We start from the raw sequence: 19518 nt of genomic DNA, 5'->3' as shown, positions 1-19518 counted from the left end.
CGGGGCGCACGCGTGGGTTTGCCGGAGGGCGCTGCGGCGCTTCAGGGGCCGGGGGGCTGCTCCCGCCCCGCCAGCTGCCCGCTAAATGCACCGTTCAAGTCCCAACCCGGGACACCTTCTCCTCGCCTTTCAGTCCGTTCTCCTTTCCCTATCGCTTCTTCCAAACCTGTCACTCTCCCAGCCTGTCAAAATGTGTTAGTAAATTCTGCTTCTCATACGAGCACTCATCGCTTTAAAAATTACCATTTTTCCCCCAAATACCGTGACCTCGTACCTTTTTTTCTGTGCTGGCGATTCTGAAAAGTCTGTTGTCTCCTGGAAGTTTAGTCACACAGTAGTGTGAACTATCATTATCTTGTGAAAGCTCCGTTTTAGTGGATATTTCGACATTTAGCGGCTTACCAACATTGCAGAAAACATGGCCAGTCTGTCTCAGAAAGGTTTTTGTTTCTTTACGCAGTGTTCATTGCATCTTCCTCAGGATTTCTTGACAGAAATGATGCCAAGTTCAGTCTCTTTTTTTATATATCTTGGGAATATATTTTTTTTCCTTTTCGGTATATGTTAAGTCAACACAGACTCCAGCTGAATGCTACATCTGACACAAAAGAGGAGATTGCCTTAAAAGGGATAAAAGGTAGAGTAATTGCTTCTCCTGTGTTAAAACAAACCCTTAACTTCTATTTTTTCTTAATAGTTGCCTTCATTAGAGTATTTGTGCTTTGCATGAAGGCTATTTTCCACGTGCTTTCCATTCATTACTTCTTTTGCAAGGGATGCTGAATGCTCTCATTTTGTGAAAGTGCTGTTTGATTTTCTTTTCTCCTCCTTTTTTACACCGTCTATTTGGGGTTTATTTTCTGTTCCTAGAACAGCGCATCTGCAGGCTGACGCCTGGCGGTGCGAGTGCAGGGGAGGAGGCTGCCAGCGGCAAGGTGTGCCGGGCCGCTTTCACATGCTGGCTACATGAGAATTTGTAGTCCAAAGGACTAAAAGCATCCTCTTCTTCCAAGTGTACTCCATGGGAAAGCTCTCCTCAGAAGCCGTGGTGTAAGTTGGGGTTATGGGGACTCCATTTGTAGAGCAAAAGGTAGCCCAAGATGCTGAGATATTTCAGCATCCAAATATACTATCTTAAGGATATCAACCTTTTTATAAAACACTCAAGAGCTAAGCTTCTGCATAAACATTCTCAGAAGATGAATTGAAAAGCCAGCCAAAGTGACCCTGGCTATTAAGTAAGTACCTAGTAAGCTGCTCTGCACAGATGCTCCAGGTATCTCTGGCCAGGCAATCCCTTCTCTAGTCTCTGCATCCTGATTATTATTAGTTGACTGTCTGTGAGCAGAAATGGAAGTCTCATTTTATGTGGGTGTTGACAAAGTGGAGGTAGATTCAAATGCTAGGAAAAAATTTGCATTCATGGCTACCCTAAGGTGTGACTTCCACATCATTCAAAGTACTACTTGTATTAGAGTGGTTACTAGAAAGCAAACTGAATGGCAGTCCTCTCACAGACTGGCACATGTAGGTGATTCCACTGCATGCTGATAGCTTTGAACTGATATTTATGCAAAGTGCTGTGCAGCAGGTGTGAGACTGAAGGTAGGTACACCACAGGAATGAAGAATTGATTCAAAATGAGATAATTTCTTTTGGCACATGCAGAATGGGCATGATCTCACTGATAAAAATTTAAAGCTGTGCAGATTTGGTTAGCTCCAAACATTTAGAAGAGTGTCAGTATTCCTTAGCTATTGGGTGAGAAAGTTGGGTGAGAAAGCGTAATGTTTCTGTGGTTGCTGAAGTGTGACAGGGCATTTTCCAGACATGAAAAACACTCTAGTGATTCTGTCTTAACATGTCTGTGTTTTAGTCCTTCTTCATTCTGTCTGTGATATTGACAAAGGATGTGAGGGAATAGTAGATTGCATTTTCTGGAGGAAAAAAAGAAATGCTATTGCATCATTGAGAAGATTGCCTGACAGTGCTTTAATCTTGAGAACATTTTCACCACAGTTTATACAGGGAGAAGTCTGTGGTCAGGACAATTCGTCTGCTTCTGCAACTGCTCTTTAGACGAGGAGTTCTTGCTAAATGGTTGGAAAAGTGGTGCAGTCTTCCAGTAACACACAGGCCTACACATAATCATACTAACACTTAGTCTTGCTCCGAACTTGTTGAGTAAGCTAAGTGTAACTATTACTGTCAGCAAGATGACTCTAGCATGCCCTTGGGTGACTCAGTAATGATGCTGCATAGGGGGAAGTGGTGTGGAAGGGTGGAAACCATTCCCTGTAATTTAAACAAATGGGCTTGGTTTAGCTATTGAAACAATGGCTGGGTTTCCAGGATGGCACTGGAGAGGGTTCAGCAGAGGGTTACCATGGTGATGGGCTTAACAGCACATGCGCCCTGAGGAGAGATGTGGAGGAGCTGGGCTTGGTTAGTCAGGTGAAAAGCAGACTAGGGATTGATGTAGTAGGAACCCTCAAACACTTGAAGGAGAGGTACAAAGGTGATGAAGCCCAGCTCTTGGTGGTGGTGCCAGGGAGTGTAAGAACAGTCAGGGATCACAAATTGCAGCTTGAAGGTTTATATTGGATATTAGGAAAAAAGTCTTCAGTATGGGGATGGTGAAAATCCAGACGGATTGTGGAATCATGGGAATTTTCAACATTTTGCTGTACAGAGTGATGGCTGACTTCACAGAATCACTGAATCGTTGAAGTTGTAGGGGAACTCTGGAGATCATCTAGTCCACTCCCTCCACTCCCCTGGCCCAAAGCAATGTTAACAGAGCAGGTTACTCAGGGCATTGTCCTGTTGTTTTTTCAATATCTCAGGACTGAGACTCAGCAACCTCTCTGGGCAACTTATTCCATTATTCGATCACTACCACAGTAAACATTTTTTTTTCTTATGATTAGACAAAATTTCTTATGTTTAAATGGAATTTCCTTTATTTCAGTTTGTGCCCATTTTTTCTTGTCGTTTCTTTAGGCTCCAATGAGAAGAATCTGGCTCCATCTTCTTTACTTCCCTCCTCCCTCAGGTATTTATATGTGTTGTTAAGAGCCTCCCCGAGCCTTCCCATCTCCAGGCTGAATAGTCCCAGCTCTCTCAGCCTCTCCTTGTAGGAGAGATGCTCTGGTCTCTTAATCATCTTTGTGGTGACCTGCATTGAAGTAACGTCATTATGTCTGTATCTTCCTTGTACTGGGGAGCCCAAAACTGAACACAGCACTGCAGATGGGTCTCAAAGACTCTGGAAAAAGGGGAAGGATCACCCGCCTTGACCAGCTGGCAGTGTTCTTCCTAATGCAGCCTAGGACTTGATCTGGTATTGGTAGGATGGGACAGTGGACACAAAATTTAACTGCATTAACGTTTTTGGCCATGAAGATATGTGAGATGCCAACAAGAAGACTCTTTCTCAAAATTCCAAACCCAGAAATCTGTGAAAAGGAATATTAAAAAATATACACTACAAAGAATCATGTATGAACTTGGAAAATTATGAAATAATTTGAAAATTAATTTTGAAATGTAGTCACACCTAACCTGATTTTGAAAACTGCAGCATAAGAAACTGCAGTGTTGGCTTCTAAATAGGACAGAGCTGAGCTGGAAATGGAAGTGCTAAGTGTCCTCTGTTCATATTGTGAGTGGGAGTTGCAGATGCACCTGGTGTGGAATTCTTATTCCTTGTAGGTTAAAGCCATCTAAGAACATCATACAAGATATTTGGTTTGCTGTCATTCAATAAGCTCCTTTATCCAAGGGAGTATGATAGAAAGAGATCAGATATAAGCAGACCACTGCTGTATCCCCTGCTGAATGAATGTGAAGGACCAGCTGTTCTAAGTGAGTAATGTTGTTAAAGTCAAACAAATGTCTTACTTGGCCTGGATTTATCACACAAATTCTGATTCAAAGAAGTGGCTCTCAAACTACTTGAAATACTTTGATTCCTCTGGAGGATTTAAGTCATTAGTGCCAAGTTACAGGAAGCTGAGGAAAAGAAATACAGTGAAAAAACCCAGAGGCTCAAGATTTTTTGAGAGGGCTGTTCGATCCAGTCCAATGCATGCAAGAAAAATAATTATGCACTACTTACTATTCTTGAATTATGAGAAATCAATAGAGCCATGACACCCAAATAATTTTTTAGCAGTGATACTTTTAGACACTGTTGAAAATACGAGTAAAGACCACATGACTACTTCTGTTAAAGTTCAATTAAATGAGCTGAAAACCAACTCAAACTAGAGGAGAATAGCAGTATTTTATTTTCTTATCCATTGTAAAAGAAATTACATTCTGGATTTCAACCATATAGTTTATAGACAAGTACAGAAAGCACTTCTAGTTTGCCAAACTAACACCTTTCACAGAATTCCTTTTGGATAATGTATGTTGTTTCTTGGAAGCAACACAGAAGAATTTGACTGATATTTAAGAAAAAAAAAAAAAGAATCAGGCATAGGGATATTCTTTGTGTATACTGACAATCTTAAAGCAATGCTTTCCTTTTTCATTGTGTTTGTTACTTTTAACTATATAACACCTAAAATTATACTATTATCCCTTGAAGCAGTTACGATACTTCTCTGCTTGTAGTGTTTTGATGTTTTCACGATTTCCCTGCATGCATGACACTGGAGTATAGAGCTGACTGCTGTAAAATACTTACAATAAAAGTAATAGTAATTTACATATAGATTAACAAAAAAAGCTGCGGTACTTCAAGGCTGTAAGCTGTAAAGGATAGCGGGGAAGGAACAGACCCACAGGGGAAGGGTTACTGAGTAAAAGATTATTGGGCATGTGGGTAGGCATTCGACCCACTCCAGTTCAGGTGTTCTTTTACATTTCTGCCTCTGCTTTTTTCTACAGGAAACCATTGTATTTAAGTCTGATTATGTAATAGTTGTGGTATATTTTCTGATGTGTTGTGTATAGGTATTCATTACCTCTAATGGTTAAAAAAGATAATTTTTTACAATATTTGTACAACTGCCATTTGAAATGAAGGCACTTTGGAACATACCTTGTGAAAAAACATCTAGTGTGGTTTATTGCCCATAGCTATGGCTCCTTTATCGATTTTGTGGTTTAGGAATGGCATTCTAATGTCATTATCTTTTCCACTGAGGACTTATGGAGAGGCATGTGGTAAGACCACGAAATTCTTGAAATGTTGCAGGATCCTTCCCACAACCATATCCTTTCCCAGGCCTTCTACCTCAGGGTTTTCTCAGAAAACCTTTCTGCTTCCAATATCATGTTTTCAAATCGTTAAAATTTGTAAGGATTTTTTTGGACACTATACCTTGCATTTATGTCATCAGTTTTTGCCTGTTACCATAGTGCCTACAAACCACAGCATAGTCCATAGTGTTAGATGTCACGCAAATACAAGCCACAAATTACCAGCACTTTCTCTGCAGGCTACGGTGTAGGTTTCACATTTGAAACAGTATGAGACGGTGTTACAAGCACGTAGGGAACGAGCAGGGCTGAACGCTGTTTTAGGCACCTGGTGAGATGATGATGGCTAGGGTGTCAGGCTGTGGTGATCTCTCTCCGGATGGATGGTAGCACTTCCCACTACTGGATGTCATCGTAATAATAACAACTTCCTAATTTTAAAAAGGGTTTTGAAGGAAGACAAGGAATTAGTTTTGTTAGTACTTAAAAGGCATTTCTTAGTTATCAGGTTGTCTTTGAGAAGTGAGCAGATGTAAGAAATTCTTAAAAGAGTATGTTAAGGGTACTGAGGTACTTAAAAAAAACCCCTAAGTGATCAGACAGTTGTTATAAATTTGATACAATCTAAATAAATGTGTAACAGAACCTGCCAATACATTTGAAATTACTTAATTTAGTCATTATTAATAATTTAAATAATGCCATCATTAATTTAAATAAAGCAATAAATGCTTCAAAGTTGTCTGCCATCAGATTTTGGGCAATTTTTTTAATGCGTTCAACTACTACATTAATACATTTATTATGGTTGACTGGCAAGGGAATTGTTGCTCACATACAAAGACTGACAACACAATTACACATATGTCTTCAATATGGAAATAATTGTGCTAATTAGAGCTAGTTAAGGTGGACATTTTGCCAGATTTGGAATTATTTTTCAACAATTCAAGTGCTAATATTGATATTTTATATCAATTATAAGTTCTTAGAGAGAGAGTATTTTAAAATGTGGACAGTTTTATTACTTACAAAGAAAAAGATCTTTTGTCCAAAACTACATACTGGAATTCTAGCTTAAGATTCTGACTGTTTAGAAGTACTATCCGTGGTCAGAATTAAAATGTTCCTGTCATCCAGAAATGCTAGTTATACTGCATGAATAACTACATGCTACGAGCAGCAGCAAATAGCCAAAATTAATTGTCAGAAATAATCCAAGAGCTGAGATCCTTGTTCAGGCTTTTTGCTGCTGCCTGGGGCACTGATCTGCTCCAGAAGCAGCGCTGGGACTCAAGGAAGAACTTGAGCAGGAAATGAGGCAGGACTGGAGCAGAGACTGGGAGCTCAGGCTGGACAAGAACAGCAGGCTCTGGCAAGCTGCAGGTTCCAGCAAAAAATAAGCTTCCATCCAAGAGCCATCCAGTCAGAAATGAGCTTTGCAGGTGACAAAAACTAGAGTGAGTGGTTGTTAGATCGGATGGTTGTGCTACTATTCAGAGTTGCTTCAGCAGGCTGGAGAAACAGGCCAACAGGAATCTTATGAAGTTCAACAAAATTTTACACCTGTGAAGAAATAAAGCCATACACCAGTACAGGCTGGTGGCCAACCAGCCATAAAGAAGCTTGGCAGAAAAGGCCTTGGAGGTCCCGGTGGACACCAAATGAATATGAGCACCATTGCAACAAAGGAGGCCAAGAGTCTTCTGGACTGCAGTAAGCAGAGCATTGCCAGCAGGTCAGGTGAGGTTACCCTTCTCCTCTGCTCAGCACTCCACGTCGAGAGCGCTGTGTACAATTCAGGGCTCCCTGGTCTAAGCAAGACATGGACATACCTGAATGAGTCCAGTGAAGGGTGACAAAGATGATTAAAGGATTGGAGCATCTGACATACAAGAAGATGGGCTGCTTAGCTTGGAGAAGTGAAGGCATGGGGACATCTTATCTATGTGTATAAATACCTGACAGGAGGGAGTAAAGAAGAACAGCCCAACTTTTCTCAGTTACAGGGCAAGAGGCAATGGGCACAAGTTGGAATTCAGGAAATTCCATTTAAACATAAGAAAAATAATTCTCATTGGCTGTGACTGAGAAGGTGCATTGATTGTGAAAAGACTGATATCAAATTCCACAGCAATATGTGATGCTAATGACTATAGATGGTTTCAGGAACTGGACTTGAGAGTGCACTAGCTTGAATGTGGATGTTGAATGATGGGCAGAAGAGTTTGGTGAGAACTCTAAATCCATAAAAGAGGAAGGGTGCTTAGAAATCTCCTTTCAGGTAATTTTTGTTTGATTATTGTCCTTACTTGAAGTCTGAAGTAGAAGTCTGGTTTTCTGCTATTTTGTTACTCTCTTTGGCACACTTGTTTTACTAGAGCTGTTCACTTAAGGTGACTTACCATTAATGGCCCTCTGAGAACTCTGCCAATTCTACTTGAGATTTCAGGGAAAATGGAGGCAGGGAAAGTGCAGTGAAACACAGACAGACATTGACATGGATTTAATCATTGCAGGCTATCAAATGAAAGCTTGGCAATACCTTCACAAAGAAATGAGAGTCAAGCCAGAAAATCTTTAGACTACGTAGACAGCAGAAAAATTGCCTATGTCTTGTCTCCTATCTATTTTCACAAACAGTATCAGAAGATGAAGCGGTTTAAAGAAACTCATTCTGAGCATCCATGAAGAGCAACAAAGCTAAGGAAACAAGTTTTTCTTAAAATAATTTATTATTATATTTCCCTGATTGTCAATAAGGATCTATAACAATCCTGGCTTTGGCATAAATTACATCTTTTTTTCTTTTTCCCTTCCGAATCTGCACTGGCTGCCAACATTGCCCTGACTTCCTTAGTCAACAGTTCATGAAAAAAATAGAGACTTCAAAGGCAGGATCTATGCTCCTGAATGTTATTAAGTGATCTACAAAGGGCTGAGTGTTGTTACTCATCCTTTACTATCACTTAAGAGATCCCTTATGTTTACCTGCACTTTTTTCTTACTGCCTAAAACAACTGCCTGGAGCTTTGTGAATTCCATTCAGCAGGGCATCTGTCTAATTTTCAGATGTCTTAGTGCTTCACACATCTGAGAAACAAATATGCTGATACGCTTAAGGATGCCTTAGCATCCATGAGGAACTTGCCTAAACGACTGCTGTTTAATAAATATTATTTAATAAACTGGTTTAGTAAACCATTAATCTCTTATCTTTGTCCATATGAAGACAGTCCTGTTGGTTGACTCATGACTAAATTGTTCCCAGTTCTACCAACTGTCACCTGTTGTAAATTTAGAGCTTTTGGCAAAACAGAAATCCTGACAACTCATCCTAATACACACTCCCAGAACAAAACTTAGAAGAGAAAGTTAGAACAATGTACTTTCAAAAGCTTCAATTTAGTATTCTTTGTGGTTTATAGTCTATAGTATTAACTTTTAGGACTCACAAGGGCTATTTTATGTTGACAGAAATTGCAAATCTTGACTTTCTTCACTCTTCCTGACTGTCTTGTTTAAAAATAACTCAAGATATGTCTTCTATGTTATCTAGAAGTTACTGGTATGAAAATAGTTGAAGGGATTGATTACATTTCAATAAAGGCGCTGGCAAAGTCATAAAACTAATTTACAAAACTTTGTCCAGTTGTGGTTTTATTCATGCTGAACTCTGTCCCACTATTACTGCTTTGGTTCTGAAGAGAAAAACCCAAATGCTTCCTTTGTATGTTTTTGCACAGTTAATTTGTAGAAAACATACATAGCTACCCATAATTCTAGAAAAAATGACAGGACAGTCTTTTTTGTAATGCCTTTGAAAGGAAGAGAGGTGCAAATCATTTCACAGATCAGCAGAGCAAAGTAAAATGGTGATGAAATAAATTTTCTTGGTAATACATTAATTTCAAATACAAGTTTACACAGAATATTCAGGTGTTGCAGGGATTTTCATAAATAAGTCAAATCCTGTAGCAGTACTAAATATATATATACATACAATTATAATGAAGAAAAAGGATATAAATTGTATAAGAGGAAAAGAAATACTGTTTCCTCATACAAGTCTTTCTTCCTGCTCTAAAAGGTAGTTATATTGCAGGGTCAGAGATATTAAATGGAACTCTGAAGCTGTTTGGTATAGAGTAGTGCATGTGATTTAGAATAAATGGGACTACATTGGAGCAGAGAAAGAAGTTGGCTAGTATTTAAAATTAAATCAGTAATTTGAAAATGATTGGTAGGGATGCCTGATTCAACTGTTGTGGACTTGATTCAGCATCACATCTGCTTGACACTAGTGTTGTCTTATGTTACTTTTGCTGGAATTTTTCCTTATTTTGCATCATAAGAGAACATGAATTACCCCTATAGACTATCCTCTGTGGAAATTCCTCAGTAAGTTAGGGGACAGTTTCATTCACGTGTAAAATACTAGATTATTCCATATTGAAAAAGCTTGCAGCTGCTTTAAATTTTATATTAAGATGATCTTAGTTTTACTTTTACCATTGAATAGTAGCACTTTATAGTGTAATCCACAGGAGGAATGTTAATCCTTATGCTACCAAGCCCTTTTTTCTGCTAGAAAGGCTTTGAAGATGTGGTGGCATGGGCAAGTGGCAAAACTGACCCAAGAAATAGCATGTCCTGTTAATGTCATACTGGCCAACTCTATTTTCATTCACAAATCCTGAACATTTTGGTGGCCTTGCTGCTCTTGATTAATTGGAACAGTGTACTTGTGCTTGTATGTGTGTTTACATACGCAGCCATACACATGCAGTCTTCCTCCGCCCCCCCGGTCTGTTAAGCAATCTATCTGAATCACATGAAGTTATATTTTGACTCAGTGAAAAAAACAACAACTGCTTCCTGTATATTTTCCCTCTTCATTCCATCTGTTGCCTTTTCCACACGTGGCCATAGCCAGATGTTCCCCTGTGAAAACCTTTCATCTCCAGAGGAAGATACTTTGGAAATGGTGAATTATTCTGTTTCTGGAAAACAGCTTCTACTTTTTTCTTTTTCTTCCGCCCCCCACCCTGCCTTCTTGGCCACCTTCTATGGCCTGAAGAGTAAAACTTCAGTAGAAGATTTTTTTTTTTCTGTCGTTAGGACTAAAAATAAACTGAAGAAGCTGTTCCCATTGTTCTAATTTATCTTTGTTTTATTTGTGAGAAACTAAAACTTGAATGTCAGTGATTTCATTTTGAAAAAAACCTGCACAAAGTCCATGTCTAATAAGATAAAGAAAAGCTCTGGGTGAGAAAAAACCCCAAGCAAATACACAGTATTCTGTCTATCTAGTCTAGGTTCTCTGGCAAGTTTTCTCCGCCCCCAGTACTATTACTAAATTAATCACAGTGCCAGAACATGCCCACAGACTGATACAGCCCTAAGACCCTTCAGCTTGCAGCAGTCAAGCTTTCAGTTGAAGTGATTTAAGAAGTCAGTGGTCCCCACTTCCCAGATGTTGGCTGTGATCGAGCATGCTCCTTTCCTTGAGAGGACCTTCTTTCTTCTGATGGAATGTCAATATTTCAGCAATCCATTTCACACTGAAATAGCATGTAGTTTTTGTAGGGGTGAAAGCCTGATCAAAAGATCATTGAGGTAGAGGGCAGATATTTTTCCACTCACTTCAACAGACTTTGTATCTGGTCCTTTGTAAGAAGCTCTTACACCAAAAGGTCCTCAGTGAACTTCAGTATCGCACTTGATGTTTGCTTTCCTCGGAAGCTGAACACTACAGAAGAATCTCACAGTAGCTGTGATTTCCATGGTGAGCACACACAGTGCTGAGCTGACACTCCGCAGAGGCATCTGAGATATAAGGCTGGGGTTTTTTGGCTCCCTGTGTAGTTTGTGGTTTATGTTAAACTGCAATATCTCACATCTGCTGTGCACTAAGAACAGGCACATGTAAAGTTACTATGACTCAGTTGATGTTCGATAGCTTGTTAAACTGCTGTCAAATTGTAACAAGACTTTGTCTCAGCATTAATACAACTACCACTCCTAGCAACAAATGGGAATTAAAATGTTGCATCAGTTATGGTTTTTAGAACAGGAGTAAATCTGTTTTAATTACAGAAATGGGTTAAGTCTTGTCCAATAAAAATACAAATACAGTGAAAACATCTGTTTGCTTATAAAGTAGCAGAGTGACATGAAACAGTATTAGACACTTATTTCAAATGCCTTCCTGAAGTAATAAACACTTAGAATTAAGCAATTAAATCTCTGTAATTAAATGCTTCATAATGGAAGCCTTAACTTACCATGAAGGAGGCAGCAGGGTAAAATAAGCAGTAAAGCAAGCTAATATTTTCTCTGAGGTTATTTAATTTTATTTTTTGTTTGTCGATTGTTTCCACAATAACTGTTTACTTCATAAATCCACTACAAACAGAGTTCCACCAAGTTATCGCAGGAGCTGAAAAGAAAGGTGCCAGTCTACAGGTCAATATGTTCTGCCCATCGGAACTTCTGACAAATCCTGGAGTACTGAAGTGGTTCTTAATGCTGGAGAGAGACTTCAGAATGAAATCTTCCATGACGCTCGCTTGGTTTATCCAGATAAGATGTACAGCAGTATAAGGCCTGACACAACAGTGCTTCCCAACTGCTTCAGAATATCAGTTTTCTCAATCGAATATCTGTCCCCTAAGCCAGCACCCTGCCTTCAGTGGGTGATGTCCTGAAGGAATGTTCTCAGAGGACCCTCTGCATGGTTGGTATGAGAGCCAAGATGGACCAGAGGAAAACATCCTGCAGCAGGACTCTGATGACTTCTTTGCCACTCTTACGGGTTGTTGGTTGACTTTTTCATCACTGCTCCGTGCCTCTGTTTCCAATTTTTTAATGTAAGGATGGTTGTCCTGATGTCTATGGAAATATTTTGTGATCATTAAGGACAAATAGCAGAGTAGAGCAAGGGTAGTAGTAATTCCTATACTTACATTTGCTAAACTTGTGATGCGCTAAATTGTAAGCCTGAAACTTTTTAAAAGCGTGTACAAATGCATCTGTTACTTTTATTACTTTTATTAATATCTACACTTTCTAAAGGTTGACATACTTTTCTACCACATGCTCCTTCATTTTACCCAGTCTCACAGAGAAGGTGTATCCCTGGCCAGGGAGTTCTGGGCTCATACTGAGTTCAACTCACTCAAACACTTTGTGGCAGCCAGCAAGTAATGATGCTGCTTCCTGTACATGTAACATTTTGTTTAATGAATGAAGAATTAAGCCCTTAATAAATGAGCAGGCACATTCTAGGTCCTGATCCCAGCTGGTCTCAGCATGTGACAGGTACTTCTAAATGGCTTTCTTTTGTGGCGATACAAATTAAGATAATGTTCAGTTCTCTTGCATGTACTTTCTGATTTTTTTAGACTGCAAAATAGCTTCACTTGGAAGCAGATTTTACATTATGTCTCCTGAGGACAGTAGATGACTTGGGTGGTGACTACGAGGGATTGGTAGTTTCTGATGCTCTGCCACTATGCAGTATGTGTTAGAACAGCCTGAAAGTTTTTTTCACTAATACTAGTCAGAGCTGCTCTCTTAAGAACCATTCATTGGGTGGAAATAACAGGGTGGATGGTGATATCCATTTACCTGCCTGGTCTTTCCTTGCCTCCCTCTGCTAAGGTGCAAGAAGCAAGAGGAGAGAACTGCCTGCTGCTCTTGCCTTTTTGAGGCTCCTCAATGCTGAAGACCATTACAGGCTACTTGAGGAATCAATAAATGAAAAAATATTATTATTTTCTTTGGAATAGTAAATAGTTTGGTCAGGAATAATCACTTTGCTAATGTCTGTACACAGTGAAGTCTTCTCCAGTTGCATTTTAAGTGCTGTTGCTATATAAACTTTACATTAATATAGTGGTAATAATAATGTGTTAAAATGTTACATGTGTACTACAGTGACATCAAGCAGCCTGCATTGTGAAATAGGATTCTGCTGTGCATTTAGACAGAACAAACCTGAATTCTAATAATGCTGAAAGAGCTGCTAACTATCAAAAGCAAACAAGTATTTAGTGGGAGGCATTGATCTATGGAGAGAAAACAAGTAAACTCCAGCTCCAAAGTCAGCATTTCCAGAGACAGCTTTATAAATCTGTGTTCAGTCACAGTACCTAAGGAGGGCTGTGAATCAACAGCAGTGAACCTTTCTGTAACTGAATTTAGGATGAAATAGGTTTGTGTTTTTTCCTTACGTGGCCTTTTCCTTTTTTTTCTTTATTTCTTATTTTAGACTTTGAAAATGTTGATACCAAAAAGTTGGATGTGTATCATCTTGCACGTTCTCTTGCTCTGGATATGCTTTTGAGCTTTTTTTTTTTTCTTTTGTTTGTTTGTTTCGTTGTGTTGCTCTTTGTGTAGTGATTTAAAAATAAATAAAATTAAAAATAAATTAAAAAAGAGAAAAACAAAAAGAAAAAAAAATGACCAAAAGGTGGCAGTGAAGACACATAAAATATACCATTCTGCATCTGAATAGTGAACAGTTTAGGAGAAAAATCTAATTCACTTAAGCTTCAAGAGCATTATTGCTAAAAAAGTTACTAGTTAGGCTGCATGTTAATATAAAAACTCCAAAAGGAGTTTGATTTACTGAAGTAACTTCTTGCTCGATAAAAGCTTGCTATTGACTCGTGTGTGACCTGTGTCTGAGACAGGAAAAGAATGGCTTTGCCTTGATCTGATCTCCTGCTGCTCGGAGAATAGATCAGAGAGGGTTCTGATGGCTCTTCCTATCGAGGTGGGAACACCCAAGGCACTGCTCATCCATCAGTCCCCGCGCACACTCTCTGCATCTGAACAGCCTTTCTCTTGCTCTTCCTTTTCTAGCTCTGTTTGCGAGCCACTGGTGAAGCAGAGGGGTAAGCGAACATTTGAGCTCTCTGGACCCTGCTGAAATCTGTGTCTGCTGTGCTATTGGCTGTAGTCTGTAAGGATGTTTGGTTCAATATTCTGGATGTGGGTATGTGATCTGTGGCCTTTCCTCAGCTTTGTCTGCCAAATGTCTATCCAGTTCAGTAACAGGTACCACATCATACTCTTCTACCCCAGCAACTGATTTTATCTGAAAAATGTGCTTTCCTTCATTGTCCTGTTATGACTGTAGCTAAATACTCTAGCTGTGCTTTATAGAAAATACTAATTAAAAAGATAGCTTCTCCCTCAAGTAGTTATACCCTAAGGCTTAGTTGCCTTTTCCATTCTTAAATTGTTCCTCATTTGCACAGAAGCATAAAATTTGATGTACACACGCACATATATCTTTAAATGTAATTGCTGAAGCATTCAGATTTTCTTTCTGGGTCTAGCTCATTGATAAGGTCAAATTCCTGTAAATGTCTTTCGAGGCTGTGTGTATTTTTCAATGCATTTCCTCCTGAATGTTTGTGAAATATATTATACAAACTAGGGGCAATATATATCATGAAAGTTAGCTCCATTTATCTGTATGGCTGCTTTTCACAACTTGTAATCCATGGATGACTGTCGATCTATAAGACATCAAAAAATTGTCTTGGAACAAAATAGTAAAAAACCAGCTACAATGTCATTGGAATAGAAACAAGCAAGTAAGCAAATAAAATACTGGACAATTAAGGTCAAAAAAAGGAATATTCAAGATTTGGCGTGATTTTTATTTGGTTGGAAATGATAAGGTATTGTGAGAACTCTGTAGAAGCCAGTCTTTATTTTATCTCTCTATCTCTCTATCTCTCTATTTATTTATTTATTTAAAATCTGTAAATGGTCCTCCATGTGAAAAGTGGATAAATAACACTGTTAGCCAGTATCCTACTGCCTGTTTAATCCAGACAGTTTAAAAAACCTGGCAGCCTGTCCTCTGGGAAGTTGCTCCACTGTGTGATAGATTTCTTTGCAAGGAAACTTTCATGCCATGCAGCCCAGATTTCCTTGGCATCATATGATATTCAACAGGTCCCAATTGAAAAACAAAATTGCAAAATCCTCAGAAGATACTGAATATAGTTTACACTAACCACTGTTTTGTAAGCCTGTAAAAAGCTGGAAGTTAAACCTAAAAATGCTGCAGTATTATAAGATGCTGTATTCTTAGAAGCCTTTACTGGCCAAAGGATAATTTGTATAGGTTAATCCCATTAAAATTAGAAACAAATTAGCTTGACATTGAGGATGGGAAAATCAATCCTTACTCTACTAAGAGCAATCCTCTAATTTCACACTGGGAATTGGAGAATGCTGTTCCTGTTTCTCAGCTTTCAGTACATTTATTTAAGAATTTTTTTTCTTACTATGATTCAAGACAACCAGGGAAGCCACTGACAGGAGATACACTAAATGTGTTTACTTGAACCACATCTATTTCTGAATGTATAAAAAGAAATTCTATTAAATGAAGATGCTGTAGAGCTTCTGTGGTTTGCGTTTCTTATTAAGGACACACAGCCATAGATTTTTAAAAGTAGCTTGGTTTGGAATGTATTTGATAGCAATTGTGAATACTTAGCTAACTTCTCCTGATTAAATTCTTTGCGAACTATTGATGAACGCTGAGCAGATGAAATGAAGTCGATGAGATGAAGAAATCAGAAACATATAAATACCTGCGGAGACCAATACGTTGAAATTAATATTTTTAAGTTCATGTTGAGTGAGGCACCTTCAATTAAAAAAAATGAAGAAGCATTTAGTTGCATTGCTATTATTTCACATGAACTTGAAGTAATTCCTTCATCTAAAGCTTTTGGATGAAGTCACTGGTGAAATTCTTATCTTGATATATGTATAGTGTGTAAAGAAGTCCAGCCAATTGGAAAGAAATTTATGTGGATGAAAACAGGTAGATTTTTCACATTTGAGTGGAGAAGGAAGGAGTTTCTCCTAGTGAAAAAAGAAATTAAACCAGGAAAAGTCATACAGATTGTTTTGGGAAAAGGAAAGCAATCTATGATATTTTTAGAGCTACTTTAAAGACAATTTGTAAGTTGAAATGTCAAAAAGACACTCGTGCCCAAATTGTAGTGAATTTCTTTGGGAACTGAGTATCCAGCTACATATTGCCCTTAATCTTACTCATGAGGCACACCTCTTTTAGTTTCACTTATCTCAGTACAAACATTTCAAAGGTTTTAATCTAAAGCATAGTTCTTTAAATCCTGTGTGGGTGTCCTGATTTTCAAAGTGCTATGGAATATAGAAGGTCCTGTTAACATTAGAGTAATATTGCACTTTTATCCTATGAGTTGGTTATCATTTCAGATACAGCTTTGCTTAAAACACCTCAAAATTTATGCTAAGGACAGAAATCTCTCAAACTTTCCATTATCAGTCAAGATTCAGCACCGGCTGCCTTTATCCACAGCTGGTATTTGGCCAGCATGCCTGCCTTTCCCCTCTGTGAAAACTGCAGTGCTGAGAGTTGACGAGATGCATGCCTGGATCTGGCCATGATAAGGAGTTTGACTCTGCTGTAAATTGTGCCTAGGACTGAGAACCTGAAAGCACAGAGAATCTGCAAAATAAATGTAGCTTTTACCAAATAACTGGAGCCCAGTCAGGGGGTGGTAATGCTGTCGGTGTCTGTTAAAGCTTCAAACTGGGACATACATCTCTGGATAATGGTTGATTTGAATAAATCTTCGGATAATAAATTTAGTCTCTGTCTATAAGTCCTGTTATGCAAAGAACTGATGACTGAGCTTGTCCTGTTGTGTACAAATCACATCTCTCTTCAGGTCGTCCTCCTTAGTTCATGCTGTTTATTTCCCTCTCAAGGTATATAGCGAATGTTTTCTACTTTCCCCTGCAGACAGAAAAATATCTTCAATTAGATATTTATCTAAAGCTGTTACCAGTTTTAGCTGTCCTTGTTACATAATAAAACATGCCCATGCAGCAAACCCAAGCAGGCCTGCCCTGCAGCCCTCTCTGATAACAGCAAGAGATGCACATTAAACTCACAGTGTGTTCACATTAGTTTCACAATAACTTTCTTACATTATCACAGGACAAAAATAAAATTAGCAGCCAATAATGTCATAACCAAGAAAACAGCATATAGGGGGATAAGGAAAGAACAATTTAGAGCTGTCAATTACAAGTGTTTAATGATAAGAAGGTACTTTTATGCAGAGCTTATCTTAGCTGGATGCCTTCTTGCCAACAGGAGCATCTACATTTTTTTCAGAGTGTTCCAATTTTATTAACATTTAATGCTGCTTTAAACAATCACAAACACTTTTGTCCAATTTCTTACATCCCTTCTTATACCCTTGGTATAAGACTTCATGCTGAGAGCCTAAAGCAGGCTTTACCTTTCTTCCTATTGCAAACTTTTTGCTTCCTAAACCATGGGAAGTGGTGGTAAAGAACAAAATAAAAAGAACATTCAATTTCTAAGTGGGAAGTGATCTGTTGTTTTCAAATGTGTATTGCTCAAAATATAAACCAAGCTCTTGTTAGTTGTTAGACTAATATAAACCAGGCTCTTTTTGGTATTCAGGTGGTGTCATTCATTTGTATATCTTTGAAATCTGCAAGGCTGTTGATATCTGCTGTTTTGAGACTGAAACACTTATGCTGAATCCCACTACTTGTTCATTGCACTAAAGAGACTTTTATACAATTAGGCCACATTTTTTTATGGGGAAATCAATTTTAAATTAAAGGACTGCACTAGAGAAAGGTGTAGTTAAAAGGTTCTGCCTAAAAGGAAATTGGAAATTGTATGAGTATTGTAGTGCTTTATCATGCAGCAGTTCTGAAGAGCTGCTGTTTCTGCAATGAACTTGAGTACCTGAATAAGTGCTTTTTGGAGAACTTGGTAATTCACTTTCAGTTTAGTTACATTATTTTGGAATTAGCAAGACGATTGGTGTGCTGATGGTAAGACAGCATTTCGAGACTATACAGTGTGCATGAATGACAGCAAGAAGTAGACACAGGACATCCGAACTGTGATACTTGAGGAATCTTATTTGACACGCATATTATTTAATTGCAGAAATATTTCTTTTTCTAGGGAAGAACAAGTGTATTTTTTTGCCAGGAGACCAAATGCAATTGCTACAAAGAGCACCCTTTATGACATCCTGAAGCCACAGTGACTCTTTGCCTCTTTTATTTCCCTCTTTCTTCTTATGCTGCCCAAACAGGCAAACCGAGACAAGACAGAGCCACCACTGGGCTCTCCACTTTGTACAAACTAGAACAACCAGAACTTACATTCTTCTATACCTCTTCTACACAATACCAAGTCTCTTTTTCACCCAGATTCAGTGTTACCCTGCTTCCAGGTGGACATGGGATGCCTCTGCTTCTGTGTCAGGTGGAGGTGTGAAACTGGGCTAATTTTTTAGTTTATAAACTCACTAGTCAATCCTCCACAGCTACCTTCTGTCTGAAGATCTCCAATTATCTTATTTTCCATTACTATCCTGACTTAATCCAGCTTTATTTGACCATGTTAACTGATGAGTTCACACCGATGCAATAAGACTCTCATATTTAGGTGGAAGTGCTTGAATCCTCCCCTGTAGTCATGGACAGATGGACTGGTGATGCACAGACATATCAGTGTCCCATACTCATAAGATGATTCCTGTACAAGGCTAGAGATACTGACCTTTCCAGGAATAGAAAATGTCTCACTTGCAGATAATCTACTTGATCTTCTGAGTAAAGAAAGCATACTGAAGATGTGTAAAGGCTGGAACATGTTCTTTTGGGACATGTTTTTCAAAGTGTTGGTGGGTTTGGGTCAGAAATAGTTATGTATGTATCAGAAACTTGGGTACTACATAAATGCAGGATCTGTGCACACGCAAGCATGAGCCATTTAAGTTTCACGTGTCCTTTAAATTTCCCAACCAGTAAGTATTAATGAAAACCTTTTGCTCCATGGAAGCTAAATAAACACTCATCTCCTTGGCAAAGAAGCAGCAATATTTTAATTTGTCTCATTGATGGTGTTTTCAATTAATTATGCAAATTTCCTGAGACAAAATGAAAATAAAGACACTGTAAAGACATTTCAGTGTCTCGGTTCAGTATCTTCTTCTTTAACTGGTCTGCCAAGGAACTTTTATTAGAGATTATTAAAATACTGATTTCAGTGAAGAATTCATATGGTATTATGTTCACACTTAACACACCTTTTGTATCAAAGCCTGTTTAAATGTAATTTCATACGCTATGTCTCATAAGAACAGTTGCAAAGGGATGCTAAAGGTATTATTGTGTGAATTTGGTATGCCCTTTTCAGTCTGGTAGATGCTTTTCTTG

The sequence above is a fragment of the Caloenas nicobarica genome, chromosome 2 (genome assembly GCF_036013445.1).
Source record: "Caloenas nicobarica isolate bCalNic1 chromosome 2, bCalNic1.hap1, whole genome shotgun sequence".
Taxonomy (NCBI): Eukaryota; Metazoa; Chordata; class Aves; order Columbiformes; family Columbidae; genus Caloenas; species Caloenas nicobarica.
Note: the sequence above shows the minus strand (reverse complement) of the source record.